Genomic DNA, 27,220 nt, shown 5'->3' on the forward strand with positions numbered 1-27,220 from the left:
AGGAAGGAAACAAAGCTTAAGGCAGTGATTGATAGGTTATTTTTTGGACACAGCTGAGCGTATACTGTGCGCCTGCAACTTTCCGGTGCTTTCGGACCGGACTCCAGTGAAGCCAGTCAAGTAGGTCGACTTCCTTTCAGAGCGGCAGACAGCACCGCGGCCGTGTGCCTGCAATCCCCTTCTGGGTTTGAAAAAGAAGATCCTAGACACCGAGCCAAATATGTTTGCATAAACCGGGAGCCTCATCTCTCTTTTTTGTAACAGCTTGGCGCAGGGCAGCTGGTTTGGAGATGTCTCTGTTCCTCCCTTGGTGGGGGTGTCGGAAAAAAATGTGCTGCCTGGGCGATTGAGGTTGGGGCAAAAGCGTTGTGAAGGAAACAGTGGGAGGACTCTACTTTCACACCTCCCAAAAGGGTTTTACCATAAGACTATTTCTGGATTGTTCTAACTTGAGGATATTGGGAGCATTTTGAAAATATTGGAGGAAAAGCTGTCACTGGGCGATTTAAATTCGGTAAGTTGGCCGAGGCTAGCCAGACAGAGCAGCTGCTGACCCTTGCAGCTGAGTACCTTGCCCTCTTAATCTTGGAGATCAGCCCAAGGTCCATGTGTTACAGGAAAGGGGTCCCGATCTAGACCCCAAGAGAGGGTTCTTGGATCTCATGCAAGAAACAATTCAGAGCAAATTCACAGTGCAAAGTAAAAGCAAGTTTATTAAGAAAGTAAAGTGGTGTCTGGGCACGGTGGCTCACGCCTAATCCCAGCACTTTGGGAGGCTGAGACGCACAGATCACCTGATGTCAGGAGTTCCAGAGCAGCTGGCCAACATGGCAAAACCCCGTCTCTACTAGAAATACAAAAATTAGCCGGGCGTGGTGGCGCAAGCCTGTTGTCTCAGGTACTCACGAGGCTGAGGCAGGAGAATCGCTTGAACCCGGGAGGCAGAGGTTACAGTGAGCCGAGATCGCCACTGCACTCCAGCAGGGCATTCCTGAAAATAAGAGGAGGGACGTATCCAACTAAGGTACAATGCTTGTAATGCTTGTATATATGGGGAGATATCTTCTGCTACAAGGGTTTGTGATAAAGGATTAATTTTCCTAATTACCATATTTTGCAATAATCAATATTATTATTTTTAAAGCAAAATTAGGAATGCCTTTGTTCTCCAGATATCGGGATATCTGGACACTCTCAAGTCTGGGTCTGTTTAGTAAGCATTATTAATTTGTTCCCTTAACCATAAACATCTAGAGACTAGGAATGCCTAACTTTCAGGGAATGCGGACTAGCAAGTCGCAGCCTCATTTTTCTAGCCTTCACTCAAAATGGAGGCGCTCTGGTTTAAACGCCTCTGACACATGTGCTTGATGCAACACTCTTTACCTCTCTCTGTCTCTGTTGCCCCTACCCTTCTCTTCCAGATTCCCCTTGTCTGCAAAGCCAGGCCTGATAGCATTATGGCTGCCATGAGAGTCAGCACTATCCCAGCTTCCAAGGTTGGGTGTAAGGTGGGGGTGAGGAAGAAAAGGAACTTAAAGCTACCTCCTGCCCCGGCATCACAAGACATCTGTTAAGCCCTTACTACCTCATTCACTCCACTCACATTAGGTTGACCCTCTTGGGCAGCAAGACAAGCAGACCCCCAAACTTCCATTTCACCAGCCACAGAGACATCCTTAGCTATTATTCTGGATTAAGACAGAGATCTCCAAACAGCAGACTAAGATCAGCCTCTAGATCTCAAAGCCTTACTGGTATCTCTCCAAGTCAGTGGCTGATCTCAGAGAAGCTTCTGGATAGTGACTAGCAAAGAGTCACTCGGGCTACTTACAAATCCAGGACAGCAACACTTTTTTTTTTTTTTTTTTTTTTTTTCAAGAGACAGAGTCTCACTTTGTCACCCAGGTTGGAGTGCAGTGGCATGATCTCGGCTCACTGCAACCTCCACCTCCTGGGTGCAAGCAATTCTCCTGCCTCAGCCTCCTGAGTAGCTGGGATTACAGGCAAGGATCACCACACCCAGCTAATTTTCATAGTTTTAGAAGAGATAGGGTTTCACCATGTTGGCCAGGCTGGTCTCGAACTCCTGACCTCAAGTGATCCTCCTGCCTCAGCCTCCCAAAGTGCTGGGATTACAGGAGTGAGCCACGACGCCTGGCCTAATTCTTTACTTATGCTGATTGCTTTGGTCATTCTCATAGCAGGCCTTGTGGTTGCCCCCAACATCCATCCACCCTCCTCCTTTGTGATATAACATACCTTTTAAGTGAGTTTACCACAGTCTATGACAGGGTTCTGATTGGTCTAAGCCAGGGGTTCTCAAAATGTGGTCCAAAGACCTCTGGGAGTCCCTGAGGACCTTTCAGGGGAACTCTGAAATCAAAACTATCTCATAATAATCTAAGACATCAGTTACCTTCTTGACTGACAGCACAAAAACAAAGGTGGGTCAAATAACTGGCACCTTCAGAAATCAAGGCAGTGGTACCAAAATTATTAAAATCTGAAAACTTGAGTCATGGCTTTTTTTTTTTTTTTAGATGGAATTTCACTCTTATTGCCCGGGCTGGAGTGCAATGGCACAATCTCAGCTCACTGCAACCTTCACATCTTGGGTTCAAGCAATTCTCCTGCCTCATCCTTCCGAGTAGCTGAGATTACAGGCACCTGCCACCATGCCTGGCTAATTTTTGTATTTTTAGTAGAGACAGGGGTTTCACCATGTTGGCCAGGCTGATCTTGAACTCCTGACCTCAGGTTATCCACCTGCCTCGGCCTCCCAAAGTGGAGTCATGGCGTTTTATTATTTAATATGACAAAACGAAAACTACATGTAAAGTACTTTTGCTGCAAACAGATGTAAGATAGTTGTCTATGTAACATGGTTGTCTAAGTGAGATCATTTTCTAACTTAGAAAAGCACACGTGCAATTGTTTGAATTGCAAGCTGAACTTGCTGTTTTTCTTTATGGAACACCATTTTTACTTGAGAAAATGTCTGATAAACTATGATTATTCTGACTTGGGTATTTGGTACGTATTTTCTTGAAAATGAACTAAATGAGCCTGTGTCTTCAAGGAAAACAATGGACTATTTGTTGCCAATGATGAAAAAATTCCAACTTTCCAAGAGAAATTTAGAATTTCGGAAAACGTGCATCACCATGAGCTTGATGGCTTCTCAATATTTAAGGACTTTCTGATGAGATCAATGGTGACATTAATGAATGTGATTTTTGGATACTGCATAATGTATAACAACTACATTTACCCAGTGAATCATCGCCTTCCAAATGGTTAACACATGATGTTACAAAGTCATCCATGAGTAAAGATCCATTTAAAGTACAAGGCAGACAATGGGTTTTAATTTAACAATAGAAGTTTACAGAGAAGTTTTCAGATTCCACGGTGCAAAAAACATTTAAAAACAACCTCTTGTAGAGTTTTGGTGTAGTATCAAAGACAAATATTCACAATTATCTTAAAAGGTGTTTAAAATACTTGTAACTTTCCAATTACAAATCAATGTGAGGCCGAGTTTTCTTCATGTGCTACAACCAAAATAATTTGCAACAGATTGAATACAGAAGCAGATATAAAAATCCAGCTGTCTTCTGTTAAGCTAGACTTAAAGAGACTTCCAAAAATGTTTTTTTTTTTTTTTTTAAAAAAAACAAAACAACAACTTACTATCACATTTGGGATTCAGTAAAAAGAAAAAGAAAAAGAAAAAAAAAGTCATTTTTCTCACTAATCTTTCTGTTTTGGGAAATAGTAGCTTTTTGTTTTTGTTTTTGTTTTTGAGACAGGGTCTTTTTCTGTCGCCCAGGCATGGGTGATATGCAGTGGCATGATCACAGCTCACTTGAAGCCTCACAAGACATCTGTTAAGCCTTTACTTCCTCATTCACTCCACTCACATTAGGTTGACCCCCTTGGGGAGCAAGACAAGCAGACCCCCAAACTTCCTTTTCACCAGCCACAGAGACATCCTTAGCTATTATAGCTGTTATTCTGGATTAAGACAGAGATCTCAGAACAGTAGACTAAGATCAGCCTCCACCTCTCAAAGCTTTACTGGTATCTCTCCAAGTCAGTGGCTGATCTCAGAGAAGCCTCTGAATAGTGATTAGCAAAGAGTCATTCAGGCTACTTACAAATCCAGGACAGCAGCATTTTTTTTTTTGGAGATAAGAGTCTCACTCTGTTAGCCAGGCTGGAGTGCAGTGGCACGATCTCGGCTCACTGCAACCTCCACCTGCTGGGCTCAAGCAATCTTCCTACCTCAGCCTCCCCCAAGTAGCCGGAACTACAGGTACCCAACACCATGCCAGGCTAATTTCTAATTTTTTGTGGAGACAGTGGCCTCCCTCTGTTGCCCAGGCTGGCCTCAAACTCCTGGGCTCAAGTGTTGCTCCTGCCTGGGCCTCCCAAAGTGCTGGGATCACAGATGTGAGCCACTGTATGCAGCCAAAACCAGTTATTTTGTGGCTGGGTGCAGTGGCTCGCACCTGTGATCCCAGCACTTTGGGAAGCCAAAGTGGGCAGATTACTTGAGGTCAGGAGTTTGAGACCAGCCTGGCCAACATGGTGAAACGCTGTCTCTGCTAAAAGTACAAAAAATTAGCTGGGCGTGGTGGCATGTGCCTGTAATCCCAGCTACTCAGGAGACTGAGGCAGGAAAATTGCTTGAACCTGGGAAGCAGAGGTTGCAGTAAGCCTAGATCACGCCACTGCACTCTAGCCTGGGTGACAGAGCAAAACTCTGTCTAAAAACAAAAAAAAAAAGTTATTTTTATCAATATATATTAACATGCAATGGTTTTATTACTATTATTATTCTATTTATTTATTTTTTACTTGAGACAGAGTCTTGCTCTGCCACCCAGGCTGGAGTGCAATGGTACAATCATGGCTCACTGCAACCTCCACCTCCCAGGTTCAGGTGATTCTCCTGCCTTAGCCTCCAGAAGTAGCTGGGATTACAGGCGCACACCACCACGCCCAGCTAATTTTTGTATTTTTAGTACAGATGGGGTTTCACCATGTTGGCCAGGCTGGTCACGAACTCCGGACCTCAGGTGATCCACCCCTCTCGGCCTCCCAAAGTGCTGGGATTGTAGGTGTGAGCCACCATGCCCAGCCAGATTTATTATTTTAATGACTTAATAAATATTTTAAATTTTAAATATTTAAATTAAATATTTAAAACTTTCTCAGTGTTAATTTCTAATTTGGCAAATATCAAGAGAAAGACTGTGTTAAAAAGATTCTTTGGGATCCTCAGTAATTTCTAGGTGTGTAAATTGATCCTGAGACCAGAGTTTGAGACTTACTGGTCTCAGCCACCCAGAGTAGCCCGTTGCCCCATCCTCCTTGCCACTAGGAATGGTTCATGGGTAGCCATAGGAACCACGTTGATCCAATCAGAGGAAGTCTCAGGAATTTATTAGATGCTGGGGGAGAGATGCTTTCATGTTCTGCTAGACAAGAACCAGGCAGTAAGTAGCCTCAGAAGCTGTTGATAAGACAGACATCTTGGACTACAAGAAGAGCTTATTTTAGGAAGAAAGTAATGCTATGGGAAGCAGAAGACCATGGTTAGAAAGAAACCATTTCCTTTATGACATATTTGAGTCACTAGATCAAACCAGTCCTGAGGTCCATCTTGCCTCTGTACATTTCAGTTGTATGAGATAGGAAGTTCCTCTGTGGTTTCAACTAGCCAACCCCAGGTGCCCCAACTGATTTGCCATGTACCTACTTACGCAACAAAGTTGCAATGACGAAATGAGGCTGGAAGGCAGAGAAGAGTCCAGGAGGAAAATACCTAACTCAGACAAATGGGATCTTCAGTGGTATGTGATCATAAGCAGCAAGATTATAGCAGATTTTTACTTCTTATTTTTATTTTTGTTGTTCTGTGTTTCCTGTATTGGACAATATGCATATGTATTGCTTTTACACTGAGGAAAAATTGGAACCTATGTTATTACTTTTTTTGATAGTACAATGACTGGCAGTGCAATATTAGAGAACAGGTTGGGGAATGGGATATGGCGATAGAACTCTTAGGCTAGAACTGCTAGCAGGGAAGAAAGAAGATTTGTAAGGGACGCAGATGGGCCCCAAAACCAAACTTACTTTCCTTTACAGCTTTGCCAAGAGCCAACCTCAAAGATTCCAGGGGATGGACAAGAATCCCCAAAGGTTAAGAAATCATTAATTGTGCCTCAGTCTAATTGGCTGGAATATTTGCAGGAAAAAAAAATGTGGCCAATGTGAAGATCATATGTCAATACTGGAAAAGACTTAGGATATAATATTAAGTGAAAAAAATAAAAAAGGCAACACAGATTGTATGCAAACATCTATCATGTGGCCAAAAACTGGAAGATAATTTGGAAAAAAGAAAATAGTTGTGTTAGGGTGGTGGGATCACAAATAATCTTTCTTCCTTTTTTAGCAAATCTGTTTTAATGTTGTTATAATGTTGTTTTTTGCAATAAGTAAAAATGTAGGGAGTCATTGGTTCAAATTACTGAGGTCTCAGAGGCCTCTCCAGATGGCCTGTTTCTTTTTGTCTCCCAAATGGCCCTCACCCCATACCAAGACAGAAGCTGTGCCTTCCCTGAGAGCCCAGTGTCTTTGAAACTGTTAGGGGTGATGCTGATGTGACTGTTTTGTAGGTGGCCAGAAGGAAAGGAGGGAAGAAAGATGTTGGTGGCAGCCAAGACCGAGGATGTCTGTGAGGCAGGAGGGGTGAGGGGTCACTTGCCCTGTGATATAACCTTTTTGTGTTGGAGTTTTGGGCCCAGGTTACTTACTGAAGCATTGTCTTTTTCTGTTGGACTCCCGCCTGGTGCCCCTGAGACGCTGTCTCTTCCGCAGGCCCTCAGGGACTGGAGCACAGCTGCAGCCAACAGAACACAGGCTCTGTCTGCTGCCCTGAAGCACAAAAGAAGTTGGTCTCTTGAGGTTTTTCTAGGAATGTTTTCCTGTGAGCAATCACAGGAGAAGCGGGAGTAAAACAAACAAAGGAGGGAAAAAGACGACACCAAAACATCATGGGAAGGCTGGCGGTTGGCAGAAGAGGCTTAGATTGAGGAAAGAGTCCCTCGTGGAATGAATTCTTCTGGAAGTGGAGGGACAAATATTAACATATCCAGGCACATCTTCAGGCTGCCCTTCTGTCTGTCCTTCACCCATATATTGATTCTACAAACATTTGCTGAGAGCCTGTTATATGTGAGGCATCATGCGAAGTGCATAACATAAATTACTTCATTTTATCTTCACAGTATCCCTTTAAGGTAGGGTCTCATATCCCCATGTCTTACCCAAGGAACCTGAGGCTTCGAGAAACTTAAGGAGATAAAATAACCTGCCCAGGGTCACAAAGTCAGGATTCAAACCCGGGATGTCAGAGTCCAGAGCCTGTTACCAGTAGAAGGTCCTGACGAGTCAGTAGTCATCCAGGTTCGTGGCATTTTGAACAAAGAATTGGATAAAATGCACAAACAAAACAACAAAAGAATGAAGCAAAGAAAGCACAGATTTATTGAAATGAAATTATGCTCCACAGAGTGGGAACAGCCCCAGTGAATGGCTCAGGAGGGTTGGTCACAGAATTTTCTGGGGTTTAAATACCCTTCAGAGGTTTCCCACTGGTTACTTAGTTATACCCTATGTAAATGAAGGAGTGAACCATGACCAGTCTGGTTGCAGGAGAGGACCAGTCAGAGGTACTTTCCATTTTTCATCTGTGTTGCAGTGCTGAGGGAGCAGCCTCTGATCCTTTTGTTACTTGGGTGTGGAGAGGTGGGGTTTTCCATTTGATTCAATTTTAGGAAGTCAGTGCAAATCAGTCTTAGGTTCCCTGCCTCCAGGCCTTATTCTCCTGCCTCAAGCCTACCTAAATGATAGGGTTTTGCTGTGTCCCCACCCAAACCTCGTCTTGAATTGTAGCTTCCATAATTCCTACATGTTGTTGGAGTGACCCAGTGGGAGATAATTGAATCATGGGGGCAGTTTCCCCCATATTGTTCTTGTGGTAGTGAAGAAGTCTCATGAGATCTGACGGTTTTATAAGGGGAAACCCCTTTCACTTGGTTCTCATTCTCTCTTGTCTGCCGCCATGTAAGACATGCCTTTCACCTTCCACTGTGATTGTAAGGCCTCTCCAGCCACATGGAACTGTGAGTTCTTTAAACCTCTTTTTCTTATAAATTACCCAGTCATGGGTCTTTCTTTATCAGCAGCATGAAAACAGACAAATACACTAAGACATAGTCCTCACCCTGAAGGATCAAATGGTCTAACAGAAGAGAAAGACACTCCAAACAAGCAAGCAAACAAACAAACAAACAAATGAAACCAGTAAAACAACAAGATATAAGAGAAAAACTACTAACAAAGGGCCAAAGGCAGGGTGCAGTGGCTCACTCCTACAATCTCAGCACTGTGGGAGGCTGAGATGGGAGGATCGCTTGAGCCCAAGAGTTCGAGTCTAGCCTGGGCAATATAGTGAGACCTCATCTCTACAAAAAATACAAAAAATTAGCTGGGTGTGGTGGCCCGCACATGTGGTCCCAGCTACTTGGGAGGGAGAGGCAGGAGGGTTGCTTGAGGAGGTTGAGGCTGCAGTGAGCCATGACCAAACCACTGCACTCCAGCCTGGGTGACAGAGTGAGACTCTGTCCTCCCACCCCACAAAAAAGAGCCCTAGGAGCATCAAGGGGCACAGCAGAATCTGTCTTGGAGCTCAAGGCGACCTCTTAAAGGGGTGAGACTGATTTTGAAGGATAAGGTAGGTATATTGACAGGTATATTAGTTTCAGGCCATATTCATTTTCTGTTTCTGTGTAACACATTACCACAAATTAGATTAAAACAACACATCTTTATTATCTCACAGTTTAAGTCAGGTACAGTGTAACTGGATTCTCCACCCAGGGACTCACATGACTGAAATTGTTACCAAAATACTAAGGCTTTGGTCTAAGTCCCACTACTCCCAACACAGAAAGCCAATCACTGAGACAATAAGTATTGTCAGTGAAGAAGGCTTTAGTCTGTTGCTGCAGCCAAGGAGATAGGAGATCAGTCTCAAATCTATTTCCCTGACCTATTAAAATTAGGGGTTTAGGCTGGGTGCAGTGGCTCATACCTGTAATCCCAGCACTTTGAGAGGCCGAGGCAGGCAGATCACCTGAGGTCAGGAGTTCAAGACCAGCCTGGTCAATGTGGCGAAACTCTGTCTCTACTAAAAATACAAAAATTAGCTAGGCATGATGGTGTGTGCCTGTAGTCGCAGCTACTTGGGAGGCTGAGGCAGGAGAATCGCTTGAATCCAGGAGGTGGAGGTTGCAGTGAGCTGAGATTGTGCCATTTTGCTCCAGCCTGAGTGACAAGAGCAAAACTCCGTCTCAAAATAAATAAATAGATAAAAATAAACAAATAAAATTAGGGACTTAAATAGCAGGGAAGAAATGTAGCCATGCATGTGAAAATAGGAATTAGAAAGGGGTAAGGAAGAGGACTTAGTCAACAGGAAGCAAGTGGTCTTCTGGCAGATAAGGGGTCTGGCATCTCATTGTCCAGATTCAGTGATATGTAAGTTTCTGTTCCTTGATACTATTTGGAAGGCCCAATGGTTTCCAGAGAAAGGAACTCAGACTAAGGGAGGAGACCACCCCTAATATTGTCTTATGCTCAATTTCTGCCTCCAAAGAAAGAAGAAGTAAAAACTAAAAGGCAGACATGAAATCTATGGGCAGACAGCCTGGCGCTGTGCCCTGGGCCTGGTAGTTAAAGATCAACCCCTGACCTAATTGGTTCTGTTATCTATAGATTCCAGACACTGTATGGAAGAGCATTGTAAAAATCCCTGTCCTGTTCTGTTTTGTTGATTACCAGTGCATGCAGCCCCCAGTCACATACCCCCTGCTTGCTCAATCGATCACAACCCTCTCACGCAGACCCCCTTAGAGTTGTGAGCCCTTAAAAGGGACAGGAATTGCTCACTCTGAGAGCTTGGCTCTTGAGACAGGAGTCTTGCCAATGCTCCTGGCCGAATAAACTCCTTCATTCTTTAATTCGGTGTCTAAGGAGTTTTGTTTGCAGCTCATCCTGCCACATTTCTTGGTCCCCTGGCCAGGAAGCAAGGTGATTGGCAGATGGTTGAGGCAACTCCTTAGGTGGCTTTAGCCTGCCCAGTGGAACATCACTGCAGGGGACTCCGACCAGCCGGAGTGACACAGATTCTGAGAGCGCTCCTGGGTAGGCAATTGCCCCAGTGGGATGCCTTGCCAGAGCAGTGTGTGGCAGGCCCCTGTGGAGGATCAACACAGTGGCTAAACACCAGGAAGGAACTGGTACTTGGAGTCCGGACATCTGAAACTTGGTAAGACTAGTCTTGAGAACTTGCCCATTCCATTCAAGTGGAAGTGGGGCCTGATCACCCACAGTGTGCACTGAAAAGCACAAAGTGCCTTTACTGGCACTTTGATTTTGGTTTTGGTTTTGACTTGGTTTGACTTTCTTGACAGGACTGGTCTTGGGAACTTGCCCACTCCATTTGAGTGGAAGCGTGGCCTGATCACCCATGGTGTGCCTTTATCAGCACTTTGGTTTTGGTTTTGGTTTTGGTTTTGACTTGGTTTAAATTGCTTGATGGGACTGGTCTTGGGAACTTGCCTACTCCATTTGGGTGGAAGTGTGGCCTGATCACCCATGATGTGCCTGTACTGGCACTTTGGTTTTTGTTTTTGACTTGACTTGGATTGCTTGATGCTTTGGTTCAGGTTTTGACCTGGCTTGGATTTCTGGATACTCTGATTTTGGTTTTGATTTTGGTTTGGTGTAAACTGTAAAAGTGTGTGTGTGGCCTTTTTACCTGTTCTTTGTTTTGGGGTGTGCGTGTGGTGTGAGCGTGGTGTTTTGTCTCAAAGAAGCATGGGTGAGGCACAAATAAGCCCACCCTACTAGGAACTATGTTGAAAAATTTCAAGAAAGGATTTAAGGGAGACTATGGAGTACTATGACACCAGGAAAACTTAAAACTTTGTGTAAATAGACTGGCCAGCATTAGAGGTAGGTTGGCCATCAGAAGGAAGCCTGGATAGGTCCCTTGTTTCAAAGGTATGGCACAAGGTAACCTGTAAAGCCAGGGCACCCAGACCAGTTCCCATACACAGATGCTTCGTTACAGCTGGCTTTAGATCTCTCCACAGCGGTTGAGAGAACTGCAGCATAAGCGAGGCAGAGAGAGAGAGAGGAAGAGACAGAGGCAAAGGGAAAGTCAAAGAGAGAGAGACAAAGTCAAAGAGAGAAAGAAGGAGAGAAAGAGAGATATATACAAGTAGTTAAGAAAAAAAAACGGTGTACCCTATTCCTTTAAAAGCCAAGGTAAATTTAAAACCTGTAATTGATAATTGAAGGTATTCTCCATAACCCCATAGTGCTCCAATATTACTTTGTTGTCAGTGTAAACAAGGGTGTATCGTGAAAGCACTGAGGCCTTCCTATGAAAAACCCTTAACCCAGTAACCCGCGGATGGCCCAAATGCATTCAATCTGTAGCAGCAACTACTTTGCTAACAGAAAAAAAGTAAAAAAAAAAAAAAAAACTTTTAGAGGAAACCTCATTGTGAGCACACCTCACTAGTTCAGTACAGAACAAACCTAAATCAAAAAAACAAAAAAGTAGCTTACTAACTCAAAAATCTTAAAGTATGGGGCTCTTCTGTTAGAAAAAAAAAAAAAAGGAAAAAAGTTGGGGGGGGGACAGAATTTATATAAAAATAGTATTATATGGTAAATTCTTGTCCTGAAATAAATTAACTGGTTGTTTAAAGAAATAAATATTTGTAATAAGTCAGAAAGTTAAAGCATGTCGAAGAATTGTCTGCGAAAGTCGTGAAAGAGAAAAATATTATAAAAAACAAATTTATGCAAGAAATGTTGTATAATTTAAAAAAAGGCAGTTTATGTGCAAGGTGTATAAGGAAAGTAAAATATACCTTTGGTAAAAGAATTATAAGGAGGCATAAGAATATAAATTTTTACCTACATTAAAAGGTTAAAAATATGAATATTTTGTTTTAAAGGTTTAATCAAGTTTTAAAATGTTAATTGGAAAGAAGATTCTGTGTGTAAACATTGGCTGAAGTTAAAGAGGTATCATCCAGTTTTTCTGTAAACTGGACATTAAAATAAAATCATAGCAGGTTTTTCTTAAATCACCAACCTGCTCTTTAGCAAAAATTATAAAAGGTTAAAAAGAGTCTATAAAATCTTACCTTATGGCCAAACATTAAAAATTGGAAAAATATGTCTATACAGTTTTATTAAAATTAGGTTTAACATTAGTAACCCACTAATATAAAGATAAAATTTAGCTTATCCGGTATAAAAATCATACAAAAGGCATTGTATGCAAAATGGTATTTGGCTTTCTTTGGTTTAAAAACTAATAAAAATAGGTGCTAAAGGAAATTTCTCAGTAAAAAGGCACTAAGGACTATAAAGTCCCCTGCCAAGGTCCCCACATTTAAAACAAAAGGTCAGTTTCTTAAAAATTATATACTTGGTTTATCTTCCACTTTCCTTTCCCTCAAAAACGAAAAGTATTTTAGCATGTGTACTACCCCTAGAATTTCCAGTAAACCAGCAGCAGCCTGAAGATCACGTTCTCATCAAAGGCTGGAAAGAAGAAAAACTCAAGCCAGCCTGGGAAGGACCCTACCTTGTGCTGCTAACCACCAAGACTGCTGTTCATACAGCATAAAAGGATGGACTCATCACACCAGTCAAGAAAGTGCCACCCACTCCAGAGTCATGGGCCATGGTCCCAGGGAAAAACCCTACCAAACTAAAGCTAAGAAAAATTTAACTCTTTTCTTCTATTCTATTACTCTTTCTTCTTTCCTCATTCTATTGCTAACCATCTAGTTATTAACATAACCAAGTCAATTTTGCCTCAAACTATTGCATTTAATGCTTGCCTTGTTATACCCTGTGGAGACTTGCCAAGTCAAAGACAGCTTTCTACTTCAGAAAAGTACTTCTGTCCCTCCTGGCTCTCCTCAGACTGGGCATTAGTAAACTAGGACCATTTAGTCCAGGGAGATTTCAATAAAGACCCCAGTACCAACCAGGAGTCTTTGCCCCGAATGTAGAACTTTTATGCCATAGTTGGTCCAACATTCTGTGGACCACTAAAGAGCAAGGATGGACTGCCCCAACCGGTTATTGTAATTTCCTAAAATCATACATTCATTTTACTAGAGGATCATAGACGTTAAAGACGTAAAACAAACTTTAGCAATAAAGACAAGATACCAAGATGCAAGTGCCTGGTTAAAATGGATCAAATATTCCATCTGCACGTTAAACAAAAGCAATTGTTATGCTTGTGCACATGGCAGGCCAGAGGCCCAGATTGTCCCCTTCCACTAAGGTGGTCCTCCAGTCGACCAGGTGTAGGCTGCATGGTAGCTCTTTTCCAGGATTCTACAGCTTGGAGAAATAAGTCATGCCAAGCTCTCTCTGCTATATCCCGAAGTCTGGCACCCTGCAGGTCAGCCCCGAAGGGCCATCTAGCTTCCATCTCCCAACACTAAGTTCACTTCGTGTCTCTCATGACAGGGAAGAAACTTAGCATTCCTTGGAGACCTGAAGGGATGTGATGAGCTTAAGAATTTTCAAGAGCTTATCAATCAGTCAGCCCTTGTTCACCCCTGAGCAGATGTGTGGTGGTATTGTGGTGGACCTTTACTGGGCACTCTGCTGAATAACTGGAGTGGCACTTGTGCTTTAGTCTATTTGGCTGTCCCTTTCACCCTGGCATTTCATCAACCAGAGGGAGAAAAAACAAGACATCGTAAAGTGAGAGAAGCCCCTTATGGGTCTTTCAACTCTCACATCTAGATGCAATTGGAGCCCCACAAGTAATACCAGATCAATTTAAAGCTTGAAATCAAATAGCTACAGGATTTAAGTCAATATTTTAGTAGGTGACAGTTAATAAAAATGTAGATTAGATAAACTACATCTATTACAACCAATAGCACCAAGCTTTTTATGAGTTAAAAGAAAAACTCATGTGGGCCCCAGCCCTGGGGCTACCTGACCTGACAAAACCCTTTACACCCTATGTGTCAGAAAAATAAAAATGGCAGTTGGAATTTTAACCCAGACTGTAGGGCCCTGGCCAAGACCAGTGGCCTATCTCTCAAAACAGCTAGACGAGGTTTCCAAAGGCTGGCCCCCATGTCTAAGGGCCCTAGCAGCAACGGCCCTGTTAGCACAAGAAGCAGATAAGCTAACTCTTGGGCAAAACCTAAACATAAAGTCCCCCCATGCTGTGGTGACTTTAATAAATATCAAAGGACATCCTTAGCTAACGAATGCTAGACTAACTAGATACCAAAGCTTGCTCTGTGAAAATCCCTGCATAACCATTGAAGTTTACAACATTCTAAACCCCGCCACCTTGCTCCAAATATCAGAGAGCCCAGTTGAACATAACTATGTAGAGGTATTGGACTCAATTTATTCTAGTGGTCCTAACCTCTGAGACCATCCTTAAACATCAGTAGACTGAGAGCTGTATGTGGATAGGAGCAGCTTTACCAACCCCTGCAAAGTGACTCTGAAGAAGATGACAAGCCCTACTCCAGTCACACCCAGAAGCTGACTGGTCCACGCATGGCTGAAGCATGGGGAAACTCATCACAGGACTCATTTTCCTTAAAATTTGGACTTGTACAATAAGGACTTCCACTGACCTTCCTCAGACTGAGGGCTGTTCCCAGTGTATACATCAAGTCACTGAGGTAGGACAAAAGGTTGCTATGGTCCTATTACTTTACGGTTATTGTAAGTGTACTGGAATTCTAAAAAGAACTTGTTTGTATAATGTTATTCTATACAAGGTATGTAGCCCAGGAAATGACCAACCTGATGTGTGTTATGATCCATCTGAGCCTCCCATGACCACAGTTTTTAAAATAAGATTGAGAACTGAAGACTGGTGGGGGCTCAAATGATATGAGTAAAGTGTTAGCCAAAACAGAAAACAAAAGAGGTGCCCAAACAAGTCACCTCAAAATTTGATGCCTGTGCTGTCATTAATAATAATTAGTTAAAAACAGGATGTGGTTCTCTTAATTAGGAAAGAGGCTATATGGCAGAAAATAAGCACATTTATCATGAATTAGGACTGTGTAAAAGTAAATGTAGATACTGGTCTTGTGTCATTTAGACTACTTGAATAAAAAAAATAAAAAATCCTGTCCACCTTCAGCAAGGGAAAAGTGGCCCTTCCTGTACCAGTGGTCAGTGTAACCCCTTAGAACTAGTAATAACCAACCTCCTTAATCCTCACTAGAAAAAAGGGAAATGTATAACCCTAAAAATTGATGGAGCCGGACTGGATATTCAAGTAAATGTCGGGGTTTGAAAAAAGTTTATAAACACTCTCCTGAGCCAGTATTTCAAACCTTCTATGATAAACTAAATATGCCAGCACCAGAAATTCCAGGAAAAACAAGAAATTTGTTTTTGCAATTAGTTGAGCATGTAGCCCAGTCTCTCAGTGTCACTTCATGTTATGTATGTGGAGGAAGTGTAATAGGAGATCAATGGCCATAGAAAGCCCGAGAATTAGTACCTACAGACCCAGTTCCTGATGAATTCCCAGGCCAAAAGCATCACCCTGATCACTTCTAGGTCCTAAAAGCCTCAATCATTAGACAATACTGTATAGCAAGAGTGGGAAAGAACTTCACCCTTCCTGTAGGAAGACTACATGGTGGAGTTCAAACCACACAGAGAAAAATCCATTCAGTAAATTTCCAAAGTTGCAGACCATTTAGGCCCACCCAGAATCCCACCAGGACTAGACAGCCCCCACTGGGCTATACTGGATATGTGGACATAGAGCCTACACTAAGCTGCCTGACCAGTGGACAGGTAGTGTGTTATTGGCACTAGTAAACCATCTTTCTTCCTACTGCTAGTAAGAACAGGCAAACTCCTAGGCTTCCCTGTCTATGCTTCCTGTGAAAAGCGAAGCATAGCTGTAGATAATTAAAAAGATGATAAACGGCCACCTGAAAAAATTATACAATACTATGGGCCTGCCACTTGGGCATAAGACAGCTTGTAGGGATACCAGACCCCCATTTACATGCTCAACTGAATCATACAATTGCAAGCTGTCTTGGAGATCATCACTAATAAAACCAGTAAAACCTTGACTGTCCTGGCCAAGCAAGAAACTCAGATGAGAAATACTATCTATCAAAATAGATTGACTCTCAACTACTTGCTAGCAGCTGAAAGAGAAGTCTGTAGAAATTTAACGTTACCAATTGCTGCCTGCACATAGATGATCAGGGGCAAGTAGTCGAAGATATAGTTAAAGACATGACAAAACTGGCACATATGCCTGTACAAGTGTGGCATGGATTTGACCCTAAGGCCATGTTTAAAAATAGTTCCCAGCGCTAAGAGGATTTAAAACTCTTATAATAAAAATTATAGTAGTAAGAGGAACCTGCTTACTGATCCCTTATTTACTACCTGTACTCATTCAAATAGTAAAAGGTTTCATCACTACTCTAGTTTACCAGAATGCTTCAGCACAAGTGTACTATGTAAATCACTATCTATCTGTCATGCAGAAAGACATAGGTAGTGAAAATGAAGGTGTGAACTCCCACTAATAAAATGAGTGAGAGTCTCAAAGGAGGGGAATGAGGGAGGAGACCACCCCTCATATTGTCTTATGCCCAATTTCTGCCTCCAAACAAAGAATTAGTAAAAACTAAAAGGCAGAAATGAAATCCACAGGCAGACAGCCTGGCACCATGCCCTGGGCCTGGTAGTTAAAGACTGACCCCTGACCTAACCGGTTATGTTATCTATAGAGTCCAGACATTGTATGGAAGAGCATTGTAAAAATCCCTGTCCTGTTCTGTTTTGTTCTGATTACTGGTGCATGCAACTCCCAGTCACGTACACCCTACTTGCTCAATCAATGACGACCCTCTCACACACACACCCTTAGAGTTGTGAGCCCTTAAAAGGGACAGGAACTGCTCACTTGGCAAGCTGGGCTCTTGAGACAGGAGTCTTGCCGATGTTCCCGGATGAATAAACTCCTTCCTTCCTTAACTCAGTGTCTGAGGAGTTTTGTCTGCGGCTCGTGCTGCTACAAGATAAATGTAATTTCTCAAGTTTCAAGACTTGATGGGTCAATTTCCGTGTTTATTCAAAATACACCATAAATATCAGTTCTATGGGACAATTGGGCCAGTTTCAAAATCAAGGTGGTGGGACTGGGTACAGTGGCTCATGCCTGTAATCCCAGCACTTTTGGAGGTTGAGGCAGGCCAATAGCTTGAGCCCAGGAGTTCAAGACCAGCCTGGACAACATGGCGAGACCCTGTCTCTACAAAAAATACAAAAATTAACCAGGCATGGTGGCACATGCCTGTAGTTCCAGCTACTTGGAAGGCTGAGGTGGGTGGATCACCTGAGCCCTGGAGGTCAAGGCTACAGTGATCCATGACCATGCCACTGCACTCAAGCCTAGGTGACAGAGCAAGACCCCTTTCTCAAAGGAAAAAAAATCAGTCAAGGTGGTGGTCAGGGCCACAGTTCCTATCTGGGCTCAGGGTCCTCATCCAAGCTCATTGCTTTGTGGCAGAATTTTTTTCTTTACAGTTATAATAGGATTGAGGTTCTCATTTTCTTGCTAGCTGTTGGCCAGAGACCCCCCTCAGCTCCTAAGGTGGCCCCATAGGAAGTTCCTTGACGTGTGGTCCCATGGGAAGTTCATGGTGTGGACAGTTGCTTTCTTCCAGGGCAACTAGAGCACAGCTCTATAAATTTCTCTTCTGCTACCACTCAGACAAAACTCTCTGCTTTCAAAAGGCTCATGTGATTAGGGCAGGCCTGCCTTGATCATCTCCTTATTTTAAGGTCAACTGATTTGGAACCTTAATTGCATCTGCAAAAGCTCTTCACAGCAACACTTAGAGTCATGTTTGAATGACTGAAAGTGTGCATACCCTAGGAGCCAGGAATATTGGGAGCTATCTTAGAATTCTGCCTACCATAATATGATTTAGCAAATGGAGAAGATGAGGAAGGGTTTTCTAGGAAGAAGAAATAGAATGTGCAAAGGATTCTGGGGAACTATTGGAAAATGATGCTGGAAAAGTGAGGGCCATGTCTCTAGCAACACAGCAAACCAGATTCTGGTGAAATCTTCCAACTCAAAACCCCTAAGATACTGGGAAAACTATTAAGACATGTTTTGTAGCAAGGCTGGGCTGGCAGGAATGGGAGGAAACTCCTCTGAGGTCAAACAATGAGAAAGTGTTAATCCTGAGAGGTGAGCAGGAGCCAGCACTTGCCCTGGAGCCACCTGCTAATCCTGGCTAAGCAGCAGGCTGGAGATAGGAGACAAAATCTAGACTGGAGCAGAGGGTGAAATCAGATTGGAAATCCTTATGCACACCAGAGCCCTCAAAGGGTGGAAATTTCAGCAAGGGTGGTTGGACTTTTCTCCCCATAGGAAACAAAGGAATTGAACAAAGATAGTCAATTTGCCTTAAGATACCTGATTTTTGCTCAGAGTGGAACCAAAACAAAGACAAAAGTTTCCCCTAAGAATTCCTAACCAAAAGCCCACATTCATGCATTTTGGACAGGAATTCATACCACCTTTGTGAGTAAAAACCTTCAAGCCAAACATTATTTTAAAGTGGTCCTAGGTTGGTAATTCCCTCAGACACTTGTAAAAAGCAAATCACCTCTTGCGGCATGCTCTCTAGTTCCTCCAGAATTCCAGGGAATTTAAATTTGCAATTTAAGACATCACAGTACAAGTAAGGAAATTTCATTTTACATGAGAGTTGGCAAAAATAATAAAATGAAGATTCAGAGAATGAATTAGAAGATTCAAAACATAAAATAAGGTTATGCAATATATTTCTAGAAAAAAAGAAGGCATTGAAAGTATGAGTAGGAAGTAAGAGACTACCAACAATAATTCGGTAGACCAGTTAAACAATGAAAGAGAGAGACAGAAACACACAATTAGTGAACTGAAAGATGGATACAAAGAAATTACCCAAAATGCAACACTGACAGAAAAAAGGTTACAGAAAATGCAAATGAGATTAAGGGATGTGGAGGATAGAATAAGCCAAAAGTCTAGCACATGCCTACTCAGATTTCCAGAAATAAAAAATAGAGAAAATGGTTCAGAGGCAATAACAGAAGAAATAACAATGGAATTTTTTCCAGAATCAAAAATACACAACCTTCAGATTTAAGAACCGCCCAAAATCAATAAGCAGGAAAATTAACAGGAATATTAGAAACATCAGAGTGAAACTGCTGATCACTAGAGACAAAAAGGAGATCTTAAAAGAAGCCACAGAGGAAAGAAAAATTATCTATGGAGAAATAGAAATTATGCTTAAAATTGCCAGAAGACAGGGAGTGTCTGCAAAGTTCTAGGAGAAGATAACTGTCAACCTTGAATTGTAGAAATAAGGAAATCTTTCAAGATCAAAATAAAGGGGTGTGAGGCAATAGTAAGTGGGACAATAGGTAGTAGGGACTATGGCAGCTGGAGAGCTCCATCTAAAGGGGACAGTCACTGCTCAGCTTCTGCCAGTTGCTGGCTTATAGGAGTGAAACACCCTGTGTCGCTAGATCTTTAGAATTTTCAAGAAAGGTCAGAAATCTGGATTTTTAAAAGTTGAATTATCTCAGTTTTTAAATATTAACAACAAATTTAAAAATGTTTTTAATTGCAGGGCAGACAAATACTGTGTGGGTGAAACAAAACTTCCACGTGGAGGGCCTGAAGGTCTGATGAAGGCGGTGATGTCGAAATGGTAACATGGTAGACTATGCAAGATCAACTGGAGAGGTCAATCCCAGGCCTCTGCTGCCTCTTCAAACACTAGCTTGTCTGGCCAGTTTTTGTTTTAGTGTTTTCTTAAACTCAGTGATGCACTTATATTCTCAACTGGGCTCTCAGGTCCTTAGAGACAGAAACTTCATTTTCTCTGAACATTCCATGGAAAAGGGCATAGTGCCTGGGTTTTAGTGGGTAGGGTAAACAACCTTAGTTCCTCCTCCTCCCTCTAGTCTCATTCTCAGAGAACTGGAGATGTTGTTTCTTCCCTTCACCCCTTCAGGAGATCTACACCCTAGGGATTTAGGTTTCCCCTGACCGACGTGTAGTGGGATAGAGCAGTATTAGAGGGGTAGGGCTTCCTGGAGAGGCCAGGACCTGTGCCCAGTTCCCCTGAGGTGCATGATAGAAATGTCCATGAATGCCCAGATACTGACCACTAAATGCCACAGCTGTGCAGGAAGTTGGAAGTCTTATGGTCCAGACTGTGGCTGGGCTTTGCATGGTGGTGGCATCTCTGTGGGCCCCGGGGCAGCTGATGTCCAGTGCCAAACTAATGGTAAATAGGAAGAAAAGTACCAACCACAGGCGAGGGAGCAGGCCCCTGACCCATTTTTCTGACTCCATATAAAAAACAGAGGCTAAAATCAGCCATCTGGTCAACGAGGTAGAACCAGATTTAGAACAAGAACACTGTTATTGCCAATCCCACAGGATTGTTTCTAAATAATCATAATGCCAATCGCATTGTGAAATGTTTGTGGATTGCAGAAGCTCCACCAAGAATGGAGGTTGAAGCAGACAGGAGAAGGGAGATAGTGGAAATGGGAGAACTAATCAAGCCTTCAATCATCAGGGACACATCATCTCTGCTTATCTCAGAGAGTGTCATCCTTTGTGGCCATTTTTCTAGGGTCAACAAGAAAAAAATCATACCTTTTCATTTTCTTATACACTTAGAACAATAAATGTATTCACAAAAATAGAAGACGCATACCAGAAATTTACAAAACCATAAATGTATATAGCTCAATAAATTTTCTCTAAGTGAACATACCATGTAGCCACCTAGGCCAAGAAACAGAACATTGCCTGCTTTCCTGAGCCTGCCTCATGGCTCTTTCCGGTCACCACCCTCTCACTGTTTTCCTGCTGTGGCAGCCACTCCTCTGACTTCCGTTCCATAGGTTAGGTTAGCCTGATTTTGAACTTTGTATAAAAGAAATCCTACAGTGTGGACTCTCTCTATCTGCTTCCTTTCACTCAAAATGGCGCCTGTAAGGTTCATCCATGTTGCCGCAGGTAGCTTAAATGTGTTTATTTTCATTGCTGCATAGCATAAATAGATCACAGTATTTTTTCAATCCCCTTGGTGGATATTTGAGTTGTTTCAAGTTGGAGGCTATAGCAGATAATGCTGCTATGAATGTTCTCGCTCAAATCTTTTGGTAGCCTTGTGGGGTTTTTTTGTTTTGTTTTTTTGTTTGTTTGTTTTTGAGACGGAGTTTCACTCTTGTTGCCCTGGCTGAAGTGCAATGGTGCTATCTCGGCTCACTGCAACCTCCACCTCCTGGGTTCAAGCAATTCTCCTGCCTCAGCCTCCCGAGTAGCTGGGATTACAGGCATGTGCCACCATGCCTGGCTAATTTTGTATTTTTAGTAGAGACAGGGTTTCTCCATGTTGGTCAGGCTAGTCTCACTGACCTCAGGTCATCCGCCCACCTTGGCCTCCCAGCCTTGTGCTTTTTTTAACCTTTCAGACCAAAAAAAAAAAAAAAAAAAAAAAAATCTAAAAAGAGTAGTGGAACAACTAGGAGTTCTGTGATCATCTTACCATATTACTCATGATCATAACATTGTACTCAGATGGTCTGAAAGTGCATTATCACGGATCCTGGTGTTTTCCTTGTACTTGGTACAACTGCGTGTAGACACTCAGAAACCCAGAATGTCAGAGCTGGAAGAAGTCTTATATATCATCCTACCCAGAATTTCCCAAATTTCATCTTTACAAACATCCTCTTTGTGATTTTTGTCATATCCTCATACCACCCATACTATCACATTTTTCTTTAAATTGTCTTTTTGTCATTTAAATATCTGCTTTAGCCTTATCCTAAGCAATAACAACTGTGAACTCATAGCTTTGATATGCAAGGTATATTCTTTTTATTACACATTAAAATTAACATACAACTATTACAATAAATGTGTCAGCCTACCACCCGTGTGAGAGTTTCCGTTGTCTCCTCCTTCTGTTCCATTTCCTGTCCTGCTCTGTCTCAGAAGCTGGCCTCTACAGGCTAACCTCAACTGGTTCTCTTGTCTTCTGGCTTTGGGGTGTATTCAGCCAAGAGGCACTGGACAGTAGTCAGAGGTTGGGATATTTATCACCCTGATCTCCACCCTACCCTGCCCTAGTTGGCAGTGACTGTGTTCTCTAACAAACGCCATGGGTCTCATCAGGCAACCCCTCTCTCATGGCTGTAGAGAGAGTTTCAACCCTTTGCCCTTTCAGGTACAGGAGTGACAGTGCTTCCAGCTGTTGCAAGTCCCCTGAGTTTCCCCATCTCTTTTTGGCTCCCTTAACCATGCCCACCCCTTTATAAATAGTCCCTTCATTAAGTCCTCCTCACCTACCCCTTTCATGAGGCCATCTGTCTCATGCTAGGGGGATGCAATATCAAACCCCACCAGTGGTAGGCACACATTTTTCACATCTATATGGGTGCCAGCTGAGACTCAAGAGGGAATTCCTTATCCAACATCCCCCAGCCTGTGAGCGCCAGAGCTAGGAACAGTATCCCTGGTTCGATGTGTTTCTCACCATACATACTACTTCTCAAGGGAGAAACTGGTCAGTTCTGTTAACAATGCCCAGGTGTTCATATTGTAATGTCCTCTTATGAATCTCTCACTCTTGCACTTTCTTCCCCATCCTCATCCATGTTCTGCTGGGCCCCAGATGTAAATGGGATCGTGGCCAGCTCACCTCTTTCCTCCCCTTCCCCAGGACTCCCAGATGTCATGCATCAGCCCTATGAGAGCCTTGCCTCTTCTTCAACACACCTGTGTTTCACCACTGTCCTTTGATCAGGAGTCCTGTCTGGCAAAGGTGCAAAGTCCCCTACATCTCTTCCTCTCAAAACCTGCAGCCCAACTTTTCCTCCTTTCCAGAAATAGTAATTGCCTACCTGTCCTCCCATAACTCTGCTTAGCACTGGCTTGAATGGTGACAAGTAGTGTATGTGTTTCCCTGATTAAACAGTGACTGCTTCTATGATCACACTGAATTCCTCTTTGTATCATCAGCATCCCCCACCAAGCCTGACTCAAGTAGGCCCTTCACAGGGCTTTGTTGAGCAAGCAGCATTCATTAGGCCATTAAGAACATTAAAGCACAAAAGATGTTCTAATGGGTGACAGATGAATGCTCATCCTGTTTTTGTTTTTGTTTTTGTTTTTTTTTAGACAATGTCTTGCTCTGTCCCCCAGGCTGGAATGCAGTGGCGTGATCTCAGCTCACTGCAACTTCCGCCTTCCAGGTTCAAGTGATTCTCGTGCCTCAGCCTCCCAATTAGCTGGGACCACAGGTGTGTGCCACTATGCCCAGCTAATTTTGTGTGCGTGTGTGTGTATGTGTGTGTGTTTTGAGATGAGAGTCTTGTTCTGTCGCCCAGGCCAGAGTGCAGTGGCGTGATCTCGGCTCACTGCAATCTTTGCCTCCCTGGTTCAAGCGATTCTCTTACCTCAGCCTCCTGAGTAGCTGGGATTATAGGCAGTTGCCACCACACCTGGCTAATTTTTGTATTTTTAGTGGAGACAGGGTTTCACCATGTTGGCCGGGCTGGTCTCGAACTCCCGACCTCAGGTGATCCATCCACCTTGACCTCCCAAAGTGCTAGGATTACAGGCATGAGCCACTGCACCCAGCCTCACCCCAGTAATTTTTTAACAATGATTTATTTTAACATTGTATGCTAGAGACATGATCTGAGTTGGGGATGGGACAGGGGGTGGCCTTCCTCAGTCTCTTGTTCTCCCCAGAGAGGCCTGAGGGAAAGGGGTGAGGAGTGGTCACCCAGTCTCATTCTAGGTCCTGGGTTTTCCAGCTGAGGCCCTTAGATGGGCAGCATTGGATCTGTGCATCTCCGGTTATGGTGTACAAACTGTTAAGTGCGTGTGCACTGTGTGTGGGGGTAAGCAGGGAAAGCTCAGAGGTCTCTGAATTCCCAAAGGAGTCCAGCTTCAGAGAGCACTTTAGCCTTCTTTCTGGAGATAAAGGAAGTCTTGTTGGTCTCCACTCCTGGGGTTGGGGCCAAAGTTCCCACAACTTACAAATTGTTCCTCCCGCTGGCGTTTTCCTCTGTGCGTGGATCTCCCCTACCCTACAGCCCTTGAACAAGCGTGGCTTTGGCCTCAAGTGGCAGCCCAGCTGGGCTCTAATGTTGGAATGTAGAGTTATGGCTGTTTCTTTATCTCTTTCATAGTTCCTGTGAACATCTGTCCAGGGCCCGAGCTCGGAAGGCAGAGTCCTTCGTGGAGCATGTCCAGCTCCTACCCCAAGAGCAGCCTCCATGTTTACCCACTGACTGGGCTCACACACATGTAGGCAGCTCCTGGGACTCTGAGCTAGCATGGTCACATGTCGGGGGGACAGAGTTCCCCAGGGGGCACCAGCCCTTACCCTGCAGTCTTGCCTCTGATAGGGAAACCTTGAGCTCGTAGTGACTGTGGGGCTGGCTCTCCAGGACAAGCCCCTCCAGTGGAGCCAGGAACCGGGATGGAAGGTTGGGTTTGGGGGTGGACTGATGGCCTGGAGTTTACTGCCTCCTATTTTCTTTTCCTCTTTTTCCGTCTCACCCAGAGCTGAGGGAAGAGGCCTTGACAACAGGTGAGATTTGGGGCGCCTGACTGTGACTTCAACCCAGCAGGTGAGGTTGGCCCAAAGCAGATCTCCAGTTTTTCCTCTCAGGTCCTCTGGACACCCTTCCCCACCACACATAACCTTAGACCTTCACAGCTCCCACACCACCATCCACACCTAGGAAAGGACATCGGACTGGAGGTCAGGAGCCTGGGATTCAAGTCCCAGCTCTGCCAACAGCTACCAGCATATTCTTGGGCAAGTCACTGAACCTCTCTGAGTCCTGATTCCCTTAGCTGTAAGAGGGTGATAATCATAAGACCCTCTGCATTGCTTTAAGGATCAAGATAATGCCTGTGAAAGTCTTCACTGTACTCTAAAGTGTGATTAATACGTATTATTTATCCTGGAATCTCCTATATCCTTAGGGTCCTGTTAAATAAACCATGATGTGAGTGGCTAGTAATGAAGTTTTTGCTGCCTTTCTAAACAGTTATTTGTGCTTGTAACCAAAACTTTCAATGCCTTTATTCAGATATAAGAGTACGGAATTAATTCCGAGTTTAGACCGGGGGCAGCAGCTCACATCTATGATCCCAGCACTCTGTGAGACTGAGATGGAAAGATTGCTCGAGTTCAGGAGTTTGAGACCAACCTGAGCACATAGGAAGACACTGTCTCTACAAACAAACAAGCAAACAGACAAAAAAAACCAATAAATTACCTGGACATGGTGGCACATGCCTGTAGTCCCAGCTGCTCAGGAGGTTGAGGCATAAGGATCACTTGAGCCCAGAAGTTTGAGGCTGCAGTGAGCTGTGATCACACCATTGTACTCCAACCTGGGTGACAGAGCAAGCCCCTGTCTCAAAAAGAAAAATGAAGAAGCAAAAAAGAAAAAATTTCAAGTTTACAGGTAGGCTGGGGAGGAGGAGCAACTTCTGATCCAGTGGTGCTGCTTCCTTCGCTGGGCACTTTGCTGGCGTTGCCCTCTGTCTTCCTAAGGCGATGGACGTTGTTGCTATGTAAGGGAAGTCCTTGTGCAAAAGGCTGAGAGGAACAGAATTTTCAAGGACAAAACACTTGCCAAGAAGCCCAACTTCACAAATTTCCTCTATTTATCAACCCCTTGGTACACAGTTGCTGCTTTGATGAGGCTGATTTCAGCTGAAATACCACAGCAGTGGGAAAAGGAAATAATTCTTTCCTTGCATTCCAGTGTGAGGCTGATGTAGGCAAAGAAGCCTGCCAAAGCCTTTAGAGATGCGTGAAGTCCCCTGTTGTGTTTAAGGTCTTTTTCTCCACTTGGATAGGTTGGCAGCCGCTTTCCTTCTCTCTTGCTCAATCCTTCCTCCTGCATTCCTTCAGAGTTCTTGTTTCTCATCCAAAGAGCTCAATTCCTTTCAGAGCAATTCTTGTTTTCTAGTCTCCCATCTCCTCCTATTGTACAGACACGAGTTCATCAGAAAGAGTTTCCCAGTTAACTTTGGTGTAGCCCAGCGTTACCTCTTACAGTGTCTAGCTCAGAAATTAATGCTTCCTTAAGTCTAACTCAATCCCCCATGTTCCTCCCCTGTTTCTAAACTCTCAGCAGGCTCCCCATTATCTACTGAACTAAATTCTATGTCCTAAACCCAGCCTTAGAGGCCTTCCTCCATCTGGTCTCCAGGGCTAGATGCACTGTCTCCACTGGCTGATGCAGCCTCATGTCGGGATATGTGGCCTTGGAAAGGGGAATCAACTTGTACCTACTCACCCCCAGGATCCTTTATCAAGCACCTGTTGGTCCCAGTCAGCCTCTTCAACCTCATCTCCTATTTTTCCTTCTCCCCTGCCTGGTGGCTGGCCCAGTGCCCTACTCACCATGTCTCTGAATGGCATCACACAATCCTGTCTCTGCTCCTTCCTTCCTTCCTTCCTTCCTTCCTTCCTTCCTTCCTTCCTTCCTTCCTTCCTTCCTTCCTTCCTTCCTTCCTTCCTCCCTTCCTTCCTTCCTTCCTTCCTCTCTCTCTCTTTCCCTCCCTCCCTCCCTTCTTTCCTTCCTTCTCTTTCTTTTTGAGAGGGAGTCTCACCCTGTCACTCAGGCTGGAGTGCAGTGGCATGATCTCGGCTCACTCCAACCTCCGCCTCCCAGGCTCAAGGGATTCTCCTGCCTCAGCCTCCCGAGTAGCTGGGATTACAGGCGCATGCCACTACCGCCCAGCTAATTTTTGTATTTTTTGTAGAGATGGGGTTTCACCATGTTGGCCGACCTGGTCTTCAACTCCTGACCTCAGACGATCCACCCGCCTCGGCCTCCCAAAGTGCTGGGATTCCAGGCGTCAGTCACTGCGCCCAGCCTCTGCACATTTCTTGTATAATTCCTTCCACCCCAAATTCTGTAAGTCCTCTTAAAATTC

General features: G+C 43.8%; 2 long non-coding RNA genes across 2 annotated transcripts; one reads left to right on the forward strand and one right to left on the reverse strand.

Annotated features, from left to right (window-relative positions):
• Positions 1 to 5,268, forward strand: LOC119627287 (uncharacterized). Its single transcript, XR_005243435.2, has 3 exons — positions 1 to 514; positions 1,883 to 1,914; positions 4,715 to 5,268. It is a non-coding gene; the product is annotated as an uncharacterized lncRNA (long non-coding RNA).
• On the reverse strand, positions 504 to 26,393 carry LOC140713357 (uncharacterized). Its single transcript, XR_012095396.1, has 3 exons — positions 25,546 to 26,393; positions 6,834 to 6,954; positions 504 to 991 (listed from the first exon to the last, which is right to left on the reverse strand). It is a non-coding gene; the product is annotated as an uncharacterized lncRNA (long non-coding RNA).
• Positions 26,394 to 27,220: the final 827 nt, after the last annotated feature.

Source organism: Chlorocebus sabaeus, chromosome 14 (assembly GCF_047675955.1).
Source record: "Chlorocebus sabaeus isolate Y175 chromosome 14, mChlSab1.0.hap1, whole genome shotgun sequence".
Classification (NCBI taxonomy): domain Eukaryota; kingdom Metazoa; phylum Chordata; class Mammalia; order Primates; family Cercopithecidae; genus Chlorocebus; species Chlorocebus sabaeus.